Here is a 20,623-nt window from a genome sequence, read left to right as displayed (position 1 = left end):
ATATTAAAAATTCAATAACTTACAATTTTTGAGTGTTCATGATCACACCTAAATTTATCAGTATAGATGAAATGTGGATGTCAGCTTCTGTGTAGAAGAAAGGATATGAGCTGCATCATTTTCTGGACATGCATGTGTTTGAAACATGTGCTTTCAATTTCACGCCAAAGAGTCACGTGCTAATTTTAGCAATGAGTGTTCCAAACTCACGACTGTTAAAGGATTGAAATTCCATCAATAAAGTGTGTCCTCCAGCTCCTGCTGGCACAGGGCTTGGGTCATGATTAAGTAGATGCTTACTTGAAAAATGCAGCCTGCAAAAGCACTGTGGTAACTGTGTTAAAAACCCAGTAATGAAGAAATCAAAATCTACATACTATATTTTATGTATATCTGTGTGCGGTTAACATTACAGTCTGTATTCACTTACAAGTTGAGACCAACTGCTAACAACATACACCCTGATCTACCATCACGTAATGCCTGGCAGATCAAGGTCAATGTAGTTTTTCTATTGATTACTACTAACAAACTGCAAAGAATCAGATCTCCCAGCACACAATGTGATGGTAAATCTGCATCTGGTCTTGTAAGCAAGTATATATGGTAGTAGAATAGGCCCAATACACCTTGTAAGCAAGTATATATGGTAGTAGAATAGACCCAATACACATTGTAAGCAAGTATATATGGCAGTAGAATAGACCCAATACACCTTGTAAGCAAGTATATATGGAAGTAGAATAGACTCAATACACCTTGTAAGCAAGTATATATGGTAGTAGAATAGACCCAATACACCTTATAAGCAAGTATATATGGTAGTAGAATAGACCCAATACACCTTGTAAGCAAGTATATATGGTAGTAGAATAGATCCAATACACCTTGTAAGCAAGTATATATGGTAGTAGAATAGACCCAATACATCTTGTAAGCAAATATATATGGTAGTAGAATAGACCCAATACACCTTGTAAGCAAATATATATGGTAGTAGAATAGACCCAATACACCTTGTAAGCAAATATATATGGTAGTAGAATAGACCCAATACACCTTGTAAGCAAATATATATGGTAGTAGAATAGACCCAATACACCTTGTAAGCAAGTATATATGGTAGTAGAATAGACCCAATACACCTTGTAAGCAAGTATATATGGTAGTAGAATAGACTCAATACACCTTGTAAGCAAGTATATATGGTAGTAGAATAGATCCAATACACCTTGTAAGCAAATATATATGGTAGTAGAATAGACCCAATACACCTTGTAAGCAAATATATATGGTAGTAGAATAGACCCAATACACCTTGTAAGCAAGTATATATGGTAGTAGAATAGGAAGAATACACCTTGTAAGCAAATATATATGGTAGTAGAATAGACCCAATACACCTTGTAAGCAAGTATATATGGTAGTAGAATAGACCCAATACACCTTGTAAGCAAGTATATATGGTAGTAGAATAGACCCAATACACCTTATAAGCAAGTATATATGGTAGTAGAATAGACCCAATACACCTTGTAAGCAAGTATATATGGTAGTAGAATAGACCCAATACACCTTGTAAGCAAGTATATATGGTAGTAGAATAGACCCAATACACCTTGTAAGCAAATATATATGGTAGTAGAATAGACCCAATACACCTTGTAAGCAAGTATATATGGTAGTAGAATAGACGCAATACACCTTGTAAGCAAATATATATGGTAGTAGAATAGACCCAATACATCTTGTAAGCAAATATATATGGTAGTAGAATAGACCCAATACACCTTGTAAGCAAGTATATATGGTAGTAAAATAGACCCAATACACCTTCCAGCATGTTGTAAATGATAATCCTATAGGTGAGCATATGTGACATTGCAAATGGTGTCACATTGAATTTCCAAAGACTGGATTTAAAATGATTTATTCTGGATTACTTTCAGACTAGTCCTTACCATCATGCTAACACAGATGATCAGCATTTATTCTTTAGGCAATGTAGGATTTGTACAAATATTTTGAATGGCATGAATAAAAATAATGAATATTTATATTGCACCCCCACCCACATTATTAACTGGCTGCCAACATGGCCTTATTATATATATTTGTATATGAATTTTTTTGTTTATATTCTCAGATATTTTTACATTTTCTTACTACAATGGGAAAGTTCTGTGGTCCAACATGTGAAGCTGGTTTAAATTAAATAACTTTTTTGGGCAAACTACTTCTCAGGAAAGTTTGTACTTGTAATAATAAAGACATTTTGGTCAGTTGCCATGTTTATTGAAAGATGTGTGAAAACGTAACAACAGTATTCAGAATAATGGCACACACACACACACACACACACACACACACACTGCTCAATTCGTTATTTTTGTCAAATAGCGTATGCTTTAGTAATGGATATTAATAAAATATGACAGGCTTTAAACGAAGTGAATCCTGGTCAGATAAAGCAACCCCGAATCCTGTACTGATACTGATCGATTTACTGCCAGTCAAGATCATTAATTTACATATAAAAAGTCTGTTCTGTTCGTTACATTACAGTCGATTAGGACTGTACAAAGTATGCATGCATGCACGTGTTTTAAATACGATACCTCCAAACCATTACGCATGTGCTGCGTAACTAAAGATTTCACAAACAGCAGTTTACATACAGTATTGTACATGTATTTTTGTTTGCTCCCACCTTGACCTTGCGTATACCTCCTCATTACTAACCTAACTAATGATAGGAGGTCAATGCGGTATACCCACGTGCCGACAGAGATAGCTATCCTGCTTAAAGCGATGTTCCAATTAAACTTGTATCAGAGAGGAACATAGCCACTCCGTTTATATATAGGTCATTCATACATGGCTAACAACTTACCTTGTTTACAAAGCACTATCATCGGCAGTTGTAGAGACTACCTTCAGGCTGGATTTTGGTCCACAAGGAATGAATTGTATTTCACACACCAGGACGAGTAAACTCTCTACTTAGCTATGCTGGAAAAAAACAGACAGGATTGCCATTTTATCTTCCTCTCGATAAACTAAATAACATTAGTGAAGATTAACTGATTTTAGCATACACAGCAGTCATTGATCTATGTACAACAGTAAGGTCACTCCTTCTTTGTTAGACACAGAATAAAACGCCATATTTCATTGGCAAATCCCTTCAATTTGACCACACCTCTAAACTTCGACAATAATAATATAAAGTTTGATTGGCTACCGATGCGTGTCACTATGAGGTCAACAGCAAACTAGTTCTCACGTTCGACAACTTATCCTATGAGTTTAAAGCTCGTACGGGCATTATCTGCTGTGTTCTAGCCGAGTAGGTAGGTCGGTAGGTAGGTACGTACATATATACGTGATTGGTAAGTATGTACGTATATGTACGTACTTACGCATGTATGTATGTACGTAGGTAAGCTGTTTAACGCAGCATCAATACAGTGTACAGCAAAAAAGGTATTGATTACAAAGATTCATAGATACCTTTTTTTAAAACACATCTTTAACAAATATTTATTTTCACCGTACTGAACACACGCGTATGGCAATCTCATTGTGAATATCACTCTAACTGCATGGAAAAATTTCCAATATTGATACTACAAAATGTGTACGTTTTGAGCCATAAATACTATACAAGGAGACGGTGTTAGTGATAAAGCTGTATTACTATGTATCTCAATACAAATGTGATGCATATAAATCAATATTGTTAATATAGACACATGTATATAACATTGTTAATATAGACACATGTATATAATATTGTTAATATAGACACATGTATATAATATTGTTAATACAGACACATGTATATAATATTGTTAATACAGACACATGTATATAATATTGTTAATATAGACACATGTATATAACATTGTTAATATAGACACATGTATATAATATTGTTAATATAGACACATGTATATAATATTGTTAATATAGACACATGTATATAATATTGTTAATACAGACACATGTATATAACATTGTTAATACAGACACATGTATATAATATTGTTAATATAGACACATGTATATAACATTGTTAATATAGACACATGTATATAATATTGTTAATATAGACACATGTATATAACATTGTTAATATAGACACATGTATATAACATTGTTAATATAGACACATGTATATAACATTGTTAATACAGACACATGTATATAATATTGTTAATACAGACACATGTATATAATATTGTTAATATAGACACATGTATATAATATTGTTAATACAGACACATGTATATAATATTGTTAATATAGACACATGTATATAATATTGTTAATATAGACACATGTATATAATATTGTTAATACAGACACATGTATATAATATTGTTAATACAGACACATGTATATAATATTGTTAATACAGACACATGTATATAACATTGTTAATATAGACACATGTATATAATATTGTTAATATAGACACATGTATATAACATTGTTAATATAGACACATGTATATAACATTGTTAATACAGACACATGTATATAATATTGTTAATACAGACACATGTATATAATATTGTTAATATAGACACATGTATATAATATTGTTAATATAGACACATGTATATAATATTGTTAATATAGACACATGTATATAATATTGTTAATATAGACACATGTATATAATATTGTTAATACAGACACATGTATATAATATTGTTAATACAGACACATGTATATAATATTGTTAATATAGACACATGTATATAATATTGTTAATACAGACACATGTATATAATATTGTTAATATAGACACATGTATATAACATTGTTAATATAGACACATGTATATAATATTGTTAATATAGACACATGTATATAATATTGTTAATATAGACACATGTATATAATATTGTTAATATAGACACATGTATATAATATTGTTAATATAGACACATGTATATAATATTGTTAATACAGACACATGTATATAATATTGTTAATATAGACACATGTATATAATATTGTTAATATAGACACATGTATATAATATTGTTAATATAGACACATGTATATAATATTGTTAATATAGACACATGTATATAACATTGTTAATATAGACACATGTATATAATAATCTCAAATCAAGCTGAAAATAAATGCAAAGTCTAATTTTCTTTCAAATAATGAATGGAAAACACCCAAGGGAAACTGCTAGTCGCGTGTTTTCTTTACTTAATTAGATTAAAATAAATTCTAAAGTACAGGTAATTTCATGCAACTTCAGGAAACGTTTGCAAACTTAACTGAGTGTGATTAGTGAAACACTATTTTGGAAGCCTCACCACACAAAAATGTATTTACAATTGCCATGAAATTAAAGGTATGTGTTATCAAGAAATTAATAATAATAATAATAATAATAATAATAATAATAATGAGGACTTTGTATAACGCCTAATCTTTAGAAGCTCTAAGCGCTTTACAACATTACACAACACCTATAAGATAAAAAACATAAAATGATATGATTACAAAAACATACACCATGAAATTAGAAAACATTTTTTAAAAAAAAACAACAACAACAACAACAACAAAAACATGCTGAGAATATTTAAGGTAGGAAACGTTATTAGGTCTTTAAGTTTGTTCTTGCAGTCGAAATAAGTGAGTTTTGAGAGCTCTCTTGAATGTGATCACTGTGTCTTTGTGTCTAAGTTCAGTGGGCAATTCATTCCACGTTGCTGGGCCCTGGTATGCAAAAGAACGCTGTCCATTTGACTTTGTTTTCATAGTGGGAATAATGAGTATACGATTGTCAGAAGAGGAGCGTAAGTATCTTGCTGGTGTGTACACATGGGTGAGGTTGAATAGGTATGTTGACTAGAGTCCATCAGTGAAACGTAGCTCAGAGAACAAATTTTGTGTTTGATTCTGGATCGAATGGATAGCCAGTGTAGGGTAAAGAGCAGCGGGAGGTGTGCTCTGATCGTGGTACTCTAAGTATGATCCGTGCAGCTGTGTTCTTAACTCTGGACTTTACATGCATGTGGGCCATTTATGCCACGAAACTGACATCACTACAACGCTTTTCTATTGCAAAATGTGCATTTTGTAATGGAGCAAAAATAAAATTTTGATAACCAGAGCAAACATTTGGGGAAATCTTGGGCCATTTGAAACATGTGCCATAAAATTTTGTTTTCCAGATTAGTTATTAATAAAGGCAGCATAGAGAGAATTTTTCTGACTCGTGTGGGAGTGTTAAACGTTTTGGCGGTTTGAGAATATAATCTTGATTGGTTAATATAAAAGAACGTGTGTGTGCGTTCCCAAACGATGTGATGTGATGTGGTCTGGATTTACAACGTACCTTTAACAATGATTCAGTCATATCGCTACAATGTCTGCAATGTGGTAGTTTATAGTGATGTCTAGCACTGGGGCATCATGCTGTAGACGGAGTGATGTTCCCAGACGAAATCAAAGGTTTAAGTAACCTCGCTCTAGAAATTGGTCTAAGTTTTTCTGGGAAACCAGAATCGAGGAAAATTAATAATTAATTTATCTCGTTACGTAAATCGTTCAGGGGACGTTGGTCTGGATGATTAAGAGATCAGGATCCATGGAGAGGCTCTGCTTCACATTAAAGGGAGCGAGTCTCGGAAAAGGCACAAATGTATTGTCTCAATCGTATGCAAAATGCATTGATCTAAGTTTGTAATTATTTGTTGAATGTATTCGTTTTAAATTCATACTTCAAATTTTCCTTGAGTTCAGAAACTAACCGTGCATTCGTAGCCTGGAATATTATATGATTCATGTATTGTAAGAATGTCATATATTTCGTTGGTAGGAGTTCGGATTTAGTGATTTATATGTAGTAGAAAACATGTATGGTAAGACTTTGATGCATTACTTACGAATTATGAGAATTAGTTAACCTGTCTTAAATTATATGGATTATGCGTGTCAATAATTTTTATATATCTTTTAACCATATCTATGTAAATGGTTTGATAATAAGCGAGTAATGCAGTTAGGACAAGGAGTGAAGACCATTAATTAATTCGCGTAGTTTAGTTGATAATTATTTCCACCGAGAAAATCAGCATCTGTCGACAAGCATTTGCAGCTGGTAATTTATAGCCAATTGTGGGGTGTTATCCCTATCAAAGATGTCAAGTTATGTCATTGCTTCAGTTAGGAATGAGAGTATCCGCAAGAAAAGACGTAAATTCAGGTTAATAGGCTGTTTGTGTATTAAATCATCTAGCGATTTGGCCATATCTTAGTTATACTGTATTATGACAGGACAAAATCTGACGTATAAAAAGGGTGAGGAAAGTGTTTGATCCCAGACGAAACAAAAATCCAGCTCCATTCCTGTACTGCATAGTGGAAAAGAGCGCAGTCTACAACAAATACGTTTGATGTTGCGAAGAAGAAGAAGCAGAAGAGAGAGAGAGAGAGGAAAGAAATATGGCAACACCAACCTATCCTAAGCAGTGATTTGGAAAAACCGGACACAATCAGGTGACGCTGACATACCGGCAATTTGAGTTTGATCAGTCACTCGAATATAAAATTCGGTTTCGGAAAAGGTTAGCATGCATGCTTGTTGCTTATCCTGAAAGCTTCGTTTGATTTAAAATACGAACACCTCGACTGTGTTAGAGACCCCCCAGACGAAAATCAAGTTACATATTAAACACTGATTAATGAAATTACTTTTTATATTATTGATGCTTTTCGTGTTGAGTACAAACGGCTGTGTAAGCCATTATTAGAGTAAACACTCTTTTATAAGATTACTCTCCTGTTTTCACACAAACTTAATTTCTTTGCACGCATGTCGTCTGCACGAGGTTCCATTTTTGCGAAGAAAACTGGGATCTTTTATTCTCCTTCTAGGTCATGGTTTTCTGGCAATGTCAGGTTAGAACGATTCCGTAACCGTTTAAATCCTGCTTGTGAATGTCTAACATTGCATACATAATATCCGAAATTCGTAGATTTGCCCTGTCCCTCTTCTGACAAGCACAGTGGCTTCAATGGTCCAGTGGTCTAAGGAGCTCGACTGTACCCATCCCATCTCTGTCCGTGCAAGTTCGAGTTTCGGTTCGATCAAAGTGGTTATATGAAAAGACTTGGCAACAGCTTCCCGTCGGTTGGTGGTTCTTCCATTGGTCTTCTCGGTTATTCCTCGACCATTTAAACTGGCCACCATGTGCTGATAAATGGCACATAACCAAAATCAGTCAGCTAATCATGACATAAAACCCAATGCTGTTACATGAAACGAACTCGCCTATCGGACCTGTTCGCGAATCATATGTAAACATTTAGTCAGTACCGCGGCCATTGGATGATTTATCTCACCAATGATATACAGACATGCCATAAACATTGCTCCATACGCATCAGATATATATAACCAAAGATTTATGTGCGAAAAGCTGCATAAAAATCGTTCGAGAACTATATTGGCCTGCCTTTTTGTTAACAACAGTCTGCGCTGTCTCAGAGGTCAGCTGAGTCGGACTGGTTCAAGGGGTTACTTGGAGATTTCATACTAGGCGGCTATCGGAACGTGTGGACATGTGGCATCATGTCCCACCCGGTCACATTATCCTGACACCAGTCCGACCAGTCCTAGCACTCTAGCACTAACCTCTTAATGCTTTGCGCCAAGCGAGGCAGCTGCTAGTACCATTTTATTAAAGTCTTGGGTATGACTCGGCCAGGGTTCAATCCCGCGACCTTCTGCATCCGAGGCGCGATCGAAACATAGATTAACTATTTCCGACATGTTGTCAGACGACGTGCACCAAATAAATTTCAACAGCAAAGGTATTGCAACTTTGCCACCCTCCGCCGCGATATGGACTCTGGTCACAATTATTACTTCGGGTTCAGTACCGAATGTAGTCCAAGTATGTTTTTTGAGAATGTTTCCTCACTCATTATGGTAGTGATAAAAACGTTTCATTTAGGCATATCTGCTATTGATTTGAAGGTAATTGTTTATTATTTAGAATCTGAACGTTATAACTATGTGTGTATTTCGGTGACTGTGCAGTCAGGAATGAGGCACTGATGCGGATCCAGAAGTGAAATCCGTGACCCATTTCACGGTGGGTTTTTTTACAGTCCAGTCCCTAAATGAACATGACAGATAACCGATCACATGAACTTTACCATGAGTATATCTTCGAAGGTATTTTAGATTAAGATATGATCTAGTTGGATTTAGACATAGTTGAAAGTTCAGTACTAAAAGACAAACATAGAGATCATATTGTAAAATGAACTGTGAGTCCATAGTGTCCTATGTAAATGGCAGTAGTTCAGAATATAATTCCCAATGGCGACGAATTAAATCAGAGGTTGCTTTCTGGACTTGAATGAAAAGGCCGAGACTATTCAGATTGGCGGTGGGGATGGAGATCGAAACATTGCTCGGCAACTTCCGGCAGATCGTAAAATAACCTATGAAGTGGTTGTAAGAATACACGTCAATTTAGTTTTATTTGGTCATTCGCGTCTGGCGTAGTGCATCACATATTTACGACATCAAAGGCTGAGATTGTTTCGACTGCGACGGTCTCCTTCTGCCGGCATATTGTTTCATGTGAAAGAAAGTAGTTCAGAATGAATTTCTGCTATGTATACCTATAATTTGTATTCATCAGTTTGGTCATGGTTTTAGGTTGCAGTTTAAGCTAATGGTAATTTGTAAACAAATGTTTAGATATCTAACTTTTGTCAATAGTTGTTGGATGCACTGAAAATATTATTTGTAGACATGCTGACATGCTCTTATGACTAAAAGTTCTGGAAGCGAAGTTATGACCCATGACCTGATCATCTTATTGGGTCTTAGATTTTTATATAAGGCTCTGATAAAACAAAATTGTTTATTCCTATTTTAATATGTCTAGTAGAATCCCTTTTATTTGTGTTCAGATATAATCTGAGAGGAATCATTATTTTAATCATTCATTGGAATTGGAGTAACTCAAGTGCTCATTTGACATGATTAACCTATTCTGGGATTATTGTGAATTCATTCAAAGATATTTTGGATTATATCATTGTGATACATCAAAACTCTTGGTACATCAGCATATTTAGGATTTTAATTTATTCGGAACACACTGTTATTTTCGACTTGTGACAGAAGGTTTAGGAATATTTGATTTAATTCACAATATTCTAATTTGCTCTTCAATTTTTATTTTAAATCTTTGAGAATTAAATGAATTGTTGATTTTACAAAACTTGTGGGTTTTGTTACTTTATGTTACTAAGTTTATGACCACATAGTCGTAACTGTTATCAATGATGACGAATTACATCAGAAGTTTATTTCACGACCAGACTGAAATGGATGAACATTGTTCTTGGGATTTCTCGTGAGACGGGTGTGGGTGGTGGTGGGGGTGAGGGGGGCTTTGGCAAAACCTCAAATCGTTAGTCATGTCCTGCAGGCCTTCAGTCTGACTCGATCAATTTGTTCGAGTGGGTTTGCATGTTTGTTTGCGTATTGTATAAGTCAGGTTACGTCAAATACGTTTCCATTATTTTGTCATTTAATAAGATGTACAATGAACACAATTATAACTATTCATTGCGTAACTGCATTTATGAGGCTGGTACCAAACTTGAAACGTTCATTTTTTTTTTTAAAAACGCAATCACTTCTATATTGGCAGCATAGGATTGCAGACTAAAAGTAATAATGGATTATGTCCAAAATTGAAGAGCTTGATAACGTGCAAGAACTATTCACTTCCTAAAGTAAAGATTTGACAAGGAATCAGCATAACCAGTTTATGGGGTTTCTTGTCCAAAATCACATGACCAATTTTAGGGGTTTCTTGTCCAAAATCAAAGTAGGTTTACTAAGTTCAAATTACAATCAAAACATATATTAGATTGACTTTAACAAGTCATCACAACAAACAAAGTAATGGGGTCAAGTGTGAAAAATGTATTATGGTGTTGACATATGCATGTATCTGATTAAATGTGGCCCTGACATACAAAATTGTAAAGCGACTCGCCAGAGGCACTTACTTGCCAGCTATTGGTGCAAAGTGTATGACTATCATTTCTAACGGAAATCCTTGGCCGTACCAAAGAGGGCCCGTTTAACTGACCACACACACACACACACACACACACACACACACATATATATATATATATATATATATATATATATATATATATATATATATATATATATATATATATATATATATATGATGACGCTCTGGTTTCTTCTAACAAGCAAGACGTCGTTTAAAACATAGCATATTAGAATATGGAAGCAACGAACAAGCTCTTCTTTAGACAATGGTTAATTACGTTATCCAAACGAAAAGTCAAAGCTTAATATATCGAGCTGATGTAAAAACAACCAAATTATGCTTATATTTCTTTGCATAATCGTAAGAGTACGTAATAGAAGAGTACTCAATATATGCAGGTAAACACAAACATGACAAATTTGCAGCTTCCTTGATAACAAAAGTGGCTATTGACCTCAATCGATGTAACTCATGGTTAAGAAACAGCCAATCAGATATAGCGGATCTCCAATCAAAAGGAAGATCTGATGGTCATTGATACACGCCTTCAATTCACCAATCAAATTAGAGCTTTCACATTTATGAAACTTATGAAGAAAAAAAAAACGTAATTCGGAAGATATGGTTTTCTAACGATAGCTCCCCATAACAAGAAATATAACGCTTTATCTGGTAGCTTGTTAAAAGCCATATTCCTCTGAAGGGACTGGCGTTCTACCTTCTGCAAAGAATTTCCATGAAATCAAGATCAGAACATCTCTTTTTTTCAAGCGCAGAAAGCTGAAAACATCCGATTATCTTGAGCGATAAGATTTTTAAATTAGGCGCTATGGTGGCCATTTTTGTGGTAGGATCTGAATAATTGTTTTATTTAAGACAAACCAGGCATAATTAGAAAACATTTGATGAAAGCCCCATGCCAATATGTCCATCTAATCAGAGTAGTACCTATAGCTCTAAAATGTCCGTCACGGTGGCCACATTCGATATAAGAATTTCATCATTTGCATTTAGGACCAAATAGACAACTAAAAAAGGTATTTTTGAGTGAGCTCTATGCTGCTATGATCATCAGTCCTGAAGAAGCAGAAGAAAAAAGAAACACTTTATCCATGATTGCGGCCTTGATGGCTTTACTGAATGTCAGATCCACATTAATATTTTTAGGACCAGCAAGATATCATAAGAAATCTTCTAGTGAAAAACTGAAAAATCCCATCTTGATTTTACTTTCCGTTTTATAGAAGCGTTAACGAGATTGTCAAGATGGCTGCAATAATGGGTATCAGATCGGCACCATTTTAATTTAGGACCAAGTAGTTATCGTAAGACGTTTTCTGGTGAAATCCAAATGTACATATAACATTCATCTAGCAGCAGTAGCGATACAGCTTTGAGGATGCCCATCATGGCATCTATACCGGATATTATTTTTTATCGAATACCAGTTAGACTCCTAAGAAGTCTTTCTGTGAAAACCTATGTCGATATGACTTTCCGTGTATGAGTTGCTGCGATAACAGAAAATTTCAAGATGACTGCTGAGGTGGTTATATTGGATGTCAGATCAGCATCATTTGTATTTAGGAAACCTAGACTTTATTTTCAAAAAAAGTCCTTTGTTGAAAACCCAATGTCATTGTGGTTTTCCGTTTAGAAGGAATGCGATATCAGGGTTTTCAAGATGGCTGCATTTGGCGGTTACATTGGACGTTAGGCCGTCGTCGATCAGGATCAACTAGATATCAAGTGAAGTCTTGAAATGAAAATTCCATGTTGATATGCCCCTCCATTCAAGAACAATATCAAAGCACAATTTCCAAGATGGCTGCAGTGGCTATATTATATGTCCTAGCAGCACCATTTAAATTTAGAACCAACCAATCCTTGGTTGAACGTGTGTAGATGTGTAAAGTTCCATGTCATTCATGGTATTAGCTTAGGCGGAGTAACGATATCAAGCTTGTGATAACTCTGACGGACAGACGCACGACATATGACCAGCAGAGATAACAAGTGGATCGAGTAATACCAAGATCGGATAACATGAACTTTTATCAGTGCTGGCAAATATAATTATTACACCAGGTCGTCTAAAATACTTCGAAGTATAGCTCTGTTTTGGTCAGACTGCTCTTGTCGTTCAGGCTATTCTTAAAGTACTCACGGTGCTATCACTATAAAATAATTGGAACCTGTCTACAATGTAGTGGACATAAAATTGAGTATATATGGGTTTGGCTAGCCAATACTGGTTTGAAAATTTTATATATAAAAGCATATCCTAGTTTCAACTGAAAAGAAGGACCTTGTTTATTAATGGAATTTCAGTCCTTTTACAGACTTTTATTAGGAAAACTCATTACTGCAAATGGCACAGATTCTCTGGTGCGGAATTGAAAGCACGTGTTTCAAACACGTGTAAATCTAGAAGAAAAAAAAAACTGCGGCTCGTATGGTTTTCTCTAAGAAGAAGCTGTCATCAAGGATATATCTATACTGATAAATATAGGCTTCATTTTGAAATTATTAAATTTTGAATATCATGATGTTTACATGTGTTTGCTATGGGAATTGAATTAGTACTATGAGACCTAATGAGATAAGCACATACGCCAATTTACTACCGAAAATGTGAAGTAGTATAAAAATGAGTTACATTGTATGTCATTTTTGTTAAAAGCATGCACTAAGTAATTTTTATTATGTATTTATTAAAGCTTAGCAACCATTTTGGATTTAAGCTCTCGGACGCACAATACTCACGAGACACTTGCATAATCGTTACCCAGCTGTAAAATAAATTATATTATTGAATTTTCATTCAACTCATGTCGCTGATTTTTCATTCGATTTTCTTAGACTTTAATAAACATTGTTGCTGTAAGAACATATATGATGCATGTCTAATTAAATGCTGACCAAAGGGTGAAGCTCTTCTAGAATTACACATTTCCCACATTTTGTATTCAAAATGGGGAAATTTAATAGCTAAGAAATCACTAAGTACATGTAACCATATGTAATATAACAAGGAATAAATGACAATTACAATTAGCAGGTGTGTACTTTGTATGGAATTAATTAACAGCTAATTGAGATTGTTGCAAGTGCGTACTTATCAGAAACTTAATCGTGCCTTCGTTTCCTCTCATAATTAATTAGGAATGGAATGGAATAAATTTTGCTATTTCGAAATAAACAGACGTTTGAATACAGTATATGTGTGTGAGACAGTGTTCAACCTAATCAGAGCTTCATGTGGCCATACCAACCCCTTCTTAGATATATGGACTGATGTCCAAATAAAGATTATTGGAAACACGGACTAGGCTAATCTAGGTTTCAGTATGCAGTGACTTCCTGGTCGTTTCTGCAGTGGAAACGTCTGGTTATATTGGGCCAATATATTCACAGTTTTTATTTTTGTAAACATAAAGAGAGGAATTTAATATTTCTTAGTAATTTCATACCGATTTATATTACCGAACATAAATCGGTGGACATCAGAATCTTTCTTTATATAGTGACGTCTGTAATATCTATACTCTTACTCTTCTCTCACACGAAAGGATTGAAGTGAATTATCATCGGCTAAAAACGAACAAAGAGTTCATGGGTTTTTAGTAAAAAAAAATTAATATAAAAAACAAAATTTACTGTGGGAAGACAACTCCTTGATAGAAAGGGAAACAACCTATATGATGCTAAAACTGTCGATTGCTTCTGGAAGACAAACAGGTTTTATGTTTAGATGTCGAAAGTTTCTCAAATTTTAATATTGAATAATGGTTACATCGGATTCTTTAATCTTGTGCCAACCTGAATGGTGCATTCCGTACTCAGTGATGGTGTGTTCTTTTAACTTCAACAAATTATGTGACTGCAGTGACGGACTGCGCCAAATATAGACCAGATTAGGCGGTCCATCATCTGGGCGGTCCATAATTTATGCGGTCCATCTACACTCGGCAGATTGCCAGATGGGCTAGTCGGCAAGACAACTGTATTTATCTATATGTAGTGTAGTCGTTTTAAAATAATCGCTACTTCGTCATAATTAAATTAGAGTCAGCGATATATTCTGAACGTTGTGACAACAAGCTATAATGCTATATCGTTAACTCCACAGTTTATAGACAAAGTGTGTGTGTGTAGTTTAAACTTATCTTTGACAATTTTTCAGTCATATCGCTACGATGTCTGTGTGGCAGTTTTGGGTGATGTCTAGCACTGTGGTATCATGCACCTGGCGCATTATATCCCACCCAGTCACATTATCCTGACACCAGGCCGACCAGTCCTAACAATAACCTCTTAATGCTGAGCGTCAAGCGAGGTAGCTGCTAGTACCGCTTTTGGTATGATTCGGCCAGGGTTAAAATGTGTGTGTGATTTGGATTTTTAGCGTAGCTTTAACAATTTTTTGGTCATATCGCTACGATGTCTGCAGTGTGGCAGTTTATAGTGATGCCTAGCATTTGGGCATCATGCCGTAGACATGTAGCATGATGTCCCACTCAGTCAAATTATCCTGACATCAAGCTGATCAGTCCCAACACTAAACTCTTAATGCTGTGCACCTAGCAAGGCAGTTATTAGTACCATTTTTAGAAGTCTTTTTTATGACTCGACCGGGGTTCGAACCCGCGACCTCCCGCATCTGAAACGGACACTATAACCATTAGGCCACGCCAGGGTTCGAACCCATGACCCCCCGCATCCAAGACGGTCGCTCTAACATTTTGGCCATCGGAGCGATACATACTTATGGAAGAACAACGTACATGGCACCTTATTAAATCCCCCAATGCCGTCGTTAAATGCAAAAAGTGTTATATGCCGAATCGTCTTAATATTACTGAATCTTGAGATATTTTGTTCCCAAGCATCGCTGCGTTCCATTTCATATTATATCGCCGTTTCTTCACATCATTGTACACATAAATAGACATCACCACGTTATGTCAGATTGTCTTCAGTCCACATTCGCGCTTCACTGTACATTCGAGAGCCGCAGCTGATAACCAATATTTTAATCTAATGAACGCTCTTTCTTCTCAGATCCGTTTTAAAAAGCGTTCACGTTTCTCATCATTTGCTCTCGATTCAATGTGTGCGCCATGTACAAATGGTGCTACTTGATTTGTTACTAACGGAATGTGTTGAATGCATCACATCACTGATTCTGGAGCACTCCGGAAAAGATCCGAAGTACTAGCGGCTTCGTCCACTGAATTAAGAGGTGATACCTCTTCATTATAAACTGAATAATTGAAGGTCGTTTAAACATAACATCTTCATTATTTCAACGAATGGTTTATGCCAGATAGTTTTTTAAAAAAATCAATTTTTTTCTTTTTAATTTTAGACTGGAAGATCGGTGAACTTTATGGTAAGCGGTTACCGAAGACCTCTATGCATCGTGTACTTTTAATTTGTTATCGTTCCTTAGATAAGTGCCGAGGTAGTTTATTTTCATTTTGTAGACTAAAGCTATTTTACACAGAAACCTAATCGTATTGAAAATGACCTCGACTTCGAAGGTTATTTCAATATCTTGAGTAACCAGAAACATAGATCAGCTTTGACAAAAATCAAAGTGTCTTTCCATAATCTGAAAATTGAAACTGGGAGGTATGGAAGCAATAGAATCGATGAAAGTGAAAAATATTGTATGTTTTATGAAAAAATTAATATTGAACAGGAATATCGTTTCTTTTCAACGTGTCCAGTATGTATAAATTTAATTCCAAACTTAATAAAAATACTTCTGGAACAAACCATCCATATATAAGGGCAATAAATCGTTAACTTCCATTAACAAAAACAGTGTTCACATTTACTAAATTTGTTTGTTATGAGCTTAAAATAAACCGATTATTGTCTTAAAGTAATTTGTTATAAAAATGATTTATATTTGTAGACCCTCTCTTTTCCAGCAGCGTCTGATGATTGCTTTTTTATGAGCTTCTGTTTAAAGTCGTACGTATATCATCAGATGACCAGGTCCTGTACGTATATCATCAGATAACCAGGTCCTGTACGTATATCATGAGATAACCAGGTCTTGTACGTATAACATTAGATAACCAGGCCACATTTGTGGTATGTACTCCCTGAGGTTGTATACGATTATGAGAGTAAGCTTTTGAATTTCGTCGTTTACTTGTAAGAATGTGATATACAAATTATATGCTGATAGCATCGGTGACATACGTGTATTTTCAACAGGTTGGTACATACTGATCTGCTGCGCTATTCAAGTGATTCGCTTCAACTATTTTGGGTCATTATTTATAAATTTTATGCGCAACCAAACTCATAATTTATACTGGCAATTGAAATGCGTAATTCCAGTTTCGGGTTTACGACACATCGTATCTGGTTTTATTATGAAGATTCGTGACTCTCTCTCTCTCTCTCACACACACACACACACACACACACACCCGCGCGCGTCTGTGATTCGACATGTACCTGTGGCAGATCCAACAACATCGTTTTCGTGGGGGGGGGGGGGGGGGAGACATAGTAAGCAACTAGGCCAGGTGTCTACAGCATTTAAGACGTATCCAATACATAGTTTTAACTATTTAACTGTAAAGAACCAGTTTCAATGGAGGACTCGCGCCAGTTCCGCCCGTCTCCCGTCGCCCCCATTCGCCTCTGTACACAGGCCTTTCCAGTACATACAAACCCGTACTGCACGCGAGTTTAGCGTGACGGTACAAACATGCAGTCAAAAGATGTGATCATATGTAACGTTCATTTACAATATGCATACCACATAAAAATATCAACCGCCTTTCTGTGTTAAGTAATTAGATTACAAATCACGCCAATTTGCAGCAGTGTTAGGTCTACAAAGAACACTGTAAAGTTATAAAATCAAAGAGGTCAGGAGTAAAATGAATTAGCACGAGTCATTATTAGTGGTAACATCATGGTTCATGAAGCACAGCGAGACCAGAAAATTCCGGCTTTTTACGACCAGCAACACTAAATCAAATAATGAGGAAAAATTCATGGTAAAATTGTTATTATAACAGATTTACATAAAAGAATAACAATAAAGATAGTGGATTGTGGATGGGGATAAAAAAAAGTCTCACACTGTCAAACTCCAAAAAGAAAGAAAAAGATGCACACATTGTTATAGTCTTTATCAAATTTGATTCAATGAATCAACGAATATAAGCGCATGAAATTTCTTGTCTCTTTCTAAGGTGAACTTATGGGGCAACACTAGGATGGGCCGTGTATATCTAAATATAAATTGCACCCCACTAATCATCCCAAAAATTATTCCTCTTTAAATGCGTTTAAGTGTTAAATCCTAATGATTGAATGCACTATGCAAAACCATGCCACGTGTAAAAAGAAATGGAGGATTCGTAAGTTTGTTCCACTTAATGATAACAATCCAGCATTCTCAATGCACACAAAATAACGTGGCACCGAGTTATATGCACACCAGACATCGTCTCACCCTCTTCAGTTAGACTGATTCACGATACAAACACTCGTCGAATAACTCAGCTGCCAAACTCTGATGTACCAGTCAACAGATTACTGCAAGATGCAGTCTGCTGGAAACATTCAACAAAGCAGTCCGACCTTTAGAGTTTGACCTTTGCCATAACGCGACTAAATTGGCAAGTTTCACCTGTCTGCATCCAGCTGTCAGTCAGAATCGATAAATATTCCCATAGATTTCTGATCAAACTTACTTCAGGCTATGTGCGAATAATTAGACGATCACACCTGCAGTGTTATATTTTCATTGTACTGAGGCAAGAGGATTAGAACATTCTTATCTTTTCTTTCTTTGCAATGTGTATATATTTTTAAAATCATTTTGGTGTAACCTTACTTTTTGTAAAACATACCCATTTAATAGTATTGTTAATATGTAGTTATTTACACGTTCATTATATTTCTCCGTATCAAGTTAAATCCATATATCCATATCAAATTCATTCCATATCTCCGTATCAAGTCCAAACAATATCTCCGTATCACGCAGTCTGACGGTCTCGAAATATAATAATAATAATAATAATAATAATAATAATAATAATAATAATAATAAACAACTATCTTTAACGAGGATAACACATTTGGTCATGGCTGACCCATCTGCCATGTGGTCCTCAGTTTTTGTAATAAAAAAAAATAAAAAACAGAAGACCATGCACATAACCATGTATCGTCGCACACTCATTCGTACATATCTGACATGAATGACTATGTGTGACTATACTGGGAAACATACAAATATATATCAATTATGGATATGATTTTAAAGTTTTCTATTCAGAGCTTTTAATATGTCATTCCAGCTGGTCTAGAAGGAATTTCTTTAATGATATTTTAAAAGAAGCAAGGGAAGTTGAATTACGTATCCTCATTGGTAAGGAATTCCATACAGTAGGTGCTGATACAGTAAATGAGCTTTGGTAATGACTGGTTTTCGACCAAGGAATCTGGAGATCGTTGTTAGTCGTCGATCGAAGATTACGCTCAGTATTCGATGATCTTAGTTCAATTATGTTAGAGATATAATCTGGTGAAAGACCGTTTAAAGACTTGCATGTCATGATTCCTTTAAAATAAAGAATACGTTTTTGTACAGATAGCCATTTCAGACGTGAAAACAAAACATTTGAGGGAGTCATAACAGGAAGTTGCAGTATTATTCGGGCTGCCCTTTTCTGGAGTCTATCAATTCTGGACAGATTATAATTTGATGTGTTTCCCCATATGGTACAGCCGTAATCTATCAGTGGTAGTATATAACCCGAAAAATAAATTTCAAGTGATTGTGGAGGTAGAAATTTCGAAAGCAATTTTAATAGAGTTATTCTTTTGACTACCATTGCACATAAGTGATTGATATGCGCATTCCAGCTGAGGTGTTGATCAATGTAGATACCAAGAAGTTTTTGATTTTTGACAATAGATACGTCTAAGCCATTTTGAGTTAGAAGTAAATCCATGTTAGTAGATAGACGCCTTGTTCCAATTGTCATACATTTCGTTTTAGAGATGTTGATATGCATTTTGTTTTGATGACACCAAACTGAGATATTGTTGAGGTCGATTTGAAGTTTATTTTTAATGGAGTCTAGAGATTTATCAGATAAGTTCAATGTCGAATCGTCAGCGAAACGATCTGTGTTAGCGTGCGCTGGATACAAGGCTAAGTCACTGATAAATAGTAGAAAAAGAAGAGGCCCTAATATAGATCCTTGAGGTACACCACTTAAGATATGACTTGGTTCCCTACAACATATGAAACTCGTTCTTTCCGCCAAATCGGAGAAAAACACGTATTTAGTTTTGCAAATGTATTTAAGTTTAACTGTAAATCACAGCGTTCTGCTCGGTTTCATATAAATTACTTTCATGAGAACTCTGATGTTGCTCATGATTGTGGTCTGTTTTGTGTAACAAACTAAAGGTTGTGCTACTGTTGCGTTCCTTACCGTTTATAAGCAAGGTTGTAACGGTGA

At 35.2% G+C, this 20,623-nt stretch overlaps 1 protein-coding gene across 6 annotated transcripts in view; it reads right to left on the bottom strand.

Annotated features, from left to right (window-relative positions):
- The window catches only part of LOC149781111 (D-glucuronyl C5-epimerase-like), a 279,390-nt gene that overhangs the window by 96,428 nt on the left and 162,339 nt on the right, over positions 1 to 20,623 (bottom strand). For all 6 annotated transcript variants that reach the window (XM_089935205.1, XM_089935204.1, XM_089935201.1 and 3 more), the window contains one exon: positions 2,894 to 3,012. The gene's annotated coding sequence lies outside the window, so the exon portion shown is untranslated. The remainder of the gene's footprint in view (positions 1 to 2,893; positions 3,013 to 20,623) is intronic.

Source organism: Sinohyriopsis cumingii, chromosome 15 (assembly GCF_028554795.1).
Source record: "Sinohyriopsis cumingii isolate HCF-2022 chromosome 15, ASM2855479v2, whole genome shotgun sequence".
In the NCBI taxonomy this organism is placed as follows: domain Eukaryota; kingdom Metazoa; phylum Mollusca; class Bivalvia; order Unionida; family Unionidae; genus Sinohyriopsis; species Sinohyriopsis cumingii.
The sequence above is the reverse complement of the archived record's forward strand: the minus strand, read 5'-3'. Positions and strand labels throughout refer to the sequence as shown.